Source organism: Tupaia chinensis, unplaced genomic scaffold (assembly GCF_000334495.1).
Source record: "Tupaia chinensis unplaced genomic scaffold, TupChi_1.0 Scaffold148073_2, whole genome shotgun sequence".
Lineage (NCBI taxonomy): Eukaryota > Metazoa > Chordata > Mammalia > Scandentia > Tupaiidae > Tupaia > Tupaia belangeri.
Window position 1 is genome coordinate 74,022 of NW_006207924.1, and position 5,628 is coordinate 79,649.

A 5,628-nucleotide genomic window follows, 5' to 3' on the forward strand; every position below is an offset into this window, starting at 1 on the left:
TTGTTAGCATCTTAGAACATAATGGCCTTGTATAACAAAGCCTAATATGCTGGACTCTGTTTTGACCTGGTTTAACTGTTCTGATAGGTAGTTGTGGATGTTGAGGATGAGAGCTGAAAAATCTTCACCTGTAATGGCATTATACTATATCATTTCCATTTGGGAGAACACTTCTAACTTGTGATCCCTGGTATATCAAATACACTTTATTTTTCTAGCCTAGCCATGATTTAGAAAAGCAGAGGAATCCCAGTGTCTTTTAAAGTTTTTATTTTTGTGTGATTTTCTTTTTTAAAAAAGCTCCAGATTGTTTTGGAGAAATAGAATATACGGGTAGAACACCTGTCCATTATTTGCACACAAAATAAAACCATTTTTAAAGCTTTTTGTTTCAGAGGTTTTTGCCTCAGGGCACATGTGCTGCCAGAGAGAAAGAGACAGAGACAGTGAGAAAACCATTTTTAAAGCTTTTTGTTTCAGAGGTTTTTGCCTCAGGGCACATGTGCTGCCAGAGAGAAAGAGACAGAGACAGTGAGAAGGAAAGTGAGAAATCACCCTCCAGGGGATGGTCACAGCACAATCCCTTCTCCTCCATTTTTCTCCCTAGATCTTGGGCACACATGCACACGTGCCCAGTGTGAGTTTCAAGCCACCAGGTCGAGACTCAAACCAAGGTCAGCCTTGTGGAAATCCAGCAACTTAACTGCTACACCATCTGCTGGCTTCACTACAGTTTTAAAAAAAAGTGATATTATTTTTTCTTTCTGGGTTTGAATCTTTTACTAGAATGTTATCTTGTGGAACTACTATGTAGTTATAGAAAATAAACAGCAAATAATAAAATACCATAATTATCTTTCCATCAACAGATAACTCTAACATCAGGACCTAACTCTTCCTTTTCATCAATTACATTGTATATAAATCTAATATAATTTATTTAATCTCTTCCCTATTGATGGCCATTTTGTTGTTTCAGGTTTTGTTTTTGTTTTTGTTTTTTACTTTCATTTCTTTAAAGAATTATTTTATTTAACTTGGGAGGTGGGGGTGGAGTGAGAAAGCAAGCTGCGAGATCCAGGAATTGAACTGCAGTTGACCATGTGGGAGTCCAGTGCCCTGAACCACCACGCCACCTGCCAATCCTAACTTTTATAAGCCCTGCAAAAAATATCCTAATATATATGTGTGTGTGTGTGTGTGTGTGTGTGTGTGTATAGATATATATATCTTTGTGAAATTATTTAGGTACATAAATTGCCTAAATTCCAAGGAATATAATTCCTGGATCAAAGAATTTGCTGGCTATTATATTTATCTATTGATTTTTGCCAAATTACCCTCTATAAAAAGATTGTATCAGGGCCGTCAGGTAGCGTGATGGTTAAGGGTGCTGAACTCTCACATGGCTGACCACAGTTTGAGTCTTGGACCTGGTGGCTTACTTTCTCACTTTCCATCTCTCTATCTCTCTCACTCTGTCCCTATATGGTCAAATTAAATAAATAAATAATGTTAAATAAAATAATTCTTAAAAAAAAAGATTGTATCAGAATATCTGTTTCCAACAGAGTGTGGAAACAGAGTGACAGGTTCCCCCACAGTCAGCAACATTATTAAATTTCTCAATTTTGATAAAATCATAGCTGAAACATGGTAAGGTACAGTTGATTTGCATTTCTCTGAAGTGGAATATCTTTTCGTATGTTTATTGGTTATTTGTATTTCTTTTTTTTAAAGAGAGTTTATAAGGCACCTGCACTCTCCAGAGGGACAGAGAGAGACAGAGAAACAGAAAGTGAGAAATCACCCCCTGGGGGGGTTATGCTGCAATTCCTTCTCCTCCACTATCCTCTTCTGATTTCCGGCATACATGCACACATGTCTGGTGTGAGTTTAAGCTGTCGGATCCAGGACTCAAACCGTGGTCGGCTACACGGGAGTCCAGCAATGTAACCAGTACGCCATCTGCTGGTCTCAGTTATTTCTGTTTCTTTTCTGTGAACAAATTTGTTCAAGTTTTTGAAACATTTTTCCTGTTGGGTTTTCATTTTATCCATTATTTGCAAGAGTTTTTAGACTATTAGAAATTAATCCTTTAACATCTAATGAATTTTTTCTTTTTTACATTTAATCACTGTGCATCTATACAGCATATAAAATGAATTTTCCCAGCATGAAAACACTGCATATTGGTACAGTCAATGATATTACCATACGCATTATCAACAGATACTTTTCCATTTTTTGTCCATTAATGTTTTGCTCCCTCCCCTTGATTCTATCCTTCCCATCCCCGATGGCCCACCCTTCTCCCATACTATCTCTAGTATCTACAGTTGCTTTCCATGCTTTTATACGTTCCAATCTTTCAGTTTCTGTCATAGAATGCAGCCATTTGATACATATTAAGCCGAGACATACAATGCCTCTTTTCATAGTTGGACTTCCTTCACTTAGCATTAAATGTTCCATATTTGTCCACTTTTTATCAAATGCCAGCCAGAACCTCATTTTTTATATAGCTAAGTAGTATTCTATAGTGTATATGTGCCACACTTTTTCGATACATTCATCTGTTCTTGAAAATCTGGGTTGATTCCATGTCTTAGCAATCGTGAGTAATGCTGCAATAAACATGGATGTGCAAGTGTTTTCCTGACTGAGTGTATTCCTATCTTTTGGGTAGAAACCCAGGAGTGGAATTGCTGGATTGTATGGTATTTCTATTTGTAGGTTTCTGAGTAACCTCAATATTCTTTTTCCTAGTGGCCATATTAATTTCCACCCCCCAACAGTGTAGGAGAATTTCCTTTTTACTACAGCCTTATCAGCCCTTGAAATTCTTTATTTCTTACATCTTAGCCATTCTGAATTGGGTTAAGTTGTATTTCATTGTAGTTGTGATTTACATCCCCGTTATGAGAAGGGATGTTGAGCATTTTTTCATAAGCTTTTTGACCGTTCCTTTGTCTTCCTTGGAGAGTTGTCTATTCAGCTCATTTGCCCATCTTTTAATTGGATTGATTTTTTTGGGGGTGGGGGTAGAATAAGCTACTTGAGTTCCTTGTATATTCTGGTAATCAGTCCCTTTATCTGAGGCATAGTTTGCAAATATATTCTCTCATTCCAAGGGTTGACTCTTCACTAGAATTATTGTTTCCTTTGCCATGCAGGTTTTTAATATGATGTAGTTCCACTTGTCTATTTTTGGGATTATAGCCTGTGCTTTGGGGATTCTTATTAAAAAACTCTTTACCTACTCAAATGTCTCCCTGTTTTCCCCTGTTTTTTTTTTTTTTTTAACCAGTAGTTTTATAATTTCAGATTTTATGTTTAGATCTTTGATCCATTTGAATTGATTTTTGTTAATGGTGAGAGATTTCACTTTTCTGCAGGTGGATATCCAGTTTGACCAGCACCATTTAGTGAAGGTATATTTCCCCCACCACTGGATTGTCCTGTACTCTTTGTCAAAAATTAGTTGGCCGTATGTTTTGAGGTTTATTTCTGGGTATTCTATTCTATTCCATTGGTCTACACGCTTGATTTTGTGCCAGTACCATGCTGTTTTTGTTTTCTTTCTTTTTTTTTTTGAGAGAGAGAGAGAGATTTTTGCTACAGGGTGTGTGTGCTCACCAGAGAGACAGAGAGACAGGAAGTGAGAAATCACTCCCTAGGGAGGATGGCCAAGTCACAATCCCTTCTTCTCCATTCTCCTCTCAGGATTTTGAGCATGCACTCACACATGCCTGGTGTATCTTAAGTTGCCAGGTCCAGAACTTCAACTGAAGGTGACTATGTGGGAGTCTAGTGGCATAACCATTATGCCATCTGCTGGTCCCACCATGCTGTTTTGATTATCATAGCTTTGTAATATATTTTGAGATTAGGGAATGAGATGGCTCCCACTTTCTTCTTTTTGTGTAGTATTGCTTTGGTGATTTGAAGTCTTTTATGATTCCAGACAAATTTTATGATTTTTTTCTAATTCTGTGAAGAATATATCTGGTAATTTGATTGGAATTGTATTAAATTTGTAAACTAACTAGGGTAGCTTTGATATTTTGATTATATTAATTCTTCCAATCTCAGAACATGGGATGTCTTCCACTTTTTTATATCAGTTTATATTTTTTATTTTTAAAACATTACCAAAGTTTAACATATTTGTGTAATCAATTTATCCATTTTTTCCTTTGGTGGAGAATGTAAATTCAACGTGGGCAGCTGAATTCTGAAAAGCCATTAATAATGTTATGTGACACTGTGAGCTCTCTGGCTTACCTCCTGAAGGGGCCTCCTGCATACAGGGGCCCTTCACTGGGAAAAAGGGAAGCCTCCTGCTGGAGTTTCATATTTCAATGTTTTAAGAAAGAGGCTGCCTGAGAGGGCTATATTTAGAATATGACTCTCAGTGGGGACAGGTGGATGTCTGGGGACTAACTTGTACATACTTTGTTCCTGAATTCTGGGATTATTCTGAGGGGCTTGTATGGGAAGTACAATGAATTTGTTACAGAAGGCAGGGAAGGAAAATGCCTCTTTCTCCTGGTGATTGCTTGTACCCTTTCCTTCCATTTGTGAGAGAAAATGACAGGACATCAGGATGTAGCAGTGATTCACAGTCACCTAGATTCCTCATTACTATCTCCACTGGGAAATGCTGAACCTCTCCAATGTTTGGGTGACACAGAGTACATGAATGAAAGATGCTGCTGAGATTTAATCGGTGTCGCAATGAAATGAAAATTCCACCTGCTAAACTTCCTTTCCATCCACGCAATAGCAGTTGATTCTTTTCACCAGCGTTGTAAGACTGAGTTGATTACATGCTTATGTAAAATCTACATAAAGCTCCTTTGATGAAAAAAAAAAGGTTAATCTGTAAAGTCACTAGTTTGTTAGACACTGGGTTTATCAGGAATTGCAGGAGTTTGGTCTTCATTGAATTATCTAGGAGTCATCTCTGAAAAAGTTCTCAGCCACCTGGCAGGAGACTGTAAGTTCAGCCAGAACTTCGAAAGGTTATAAATCACTTGTGTAAAATTGTTGAAATTAGAAGACTGAACGTCTTTTTTAAAGAGTAATTTACAGATCATATTTAAAACATGCTGGTTTTTTTTAGGAAATGTTGATATTTAAAATGCCAATAATTACAACTTTGTCTTGAAAGCTGTGAAATAGTTTATAACAACTAGGGGATATTTTTAAGATAGCACAAAATACTCTAAATGAATGAATCTTTTTATTTTCACAACCTGAATATTTTTTATGTCAAATGAAAATGGCTCTACCTTATTTTCCAGAAAACAAAACAAAACAAAACAAAACAAAATCCCAAAAAACCCTTATTTTAAAAAGAAAGAAACAAATGAAAACAAAAGTTAAGGCTCTACTTGCACTACTGCCTGCTTTCCTTCCGGAAATGCCGTTCCCCAGCCCATTTGGTGCAGGCGTTGTACTAAGGCAGGGCAGGTTGTACGGAGGTGGGGGGAGGAGGGTGAGGTCGGTGGGGAGCATTGGTCTTAAGCCTAAGAGGAAAAGAAAGGATTCCAGCCACTGCCTAGGCCTAGGAGTGGGCAGAGGCTTACAGACCCTCCCTGGAAACAGGAGACCGGTAAACTC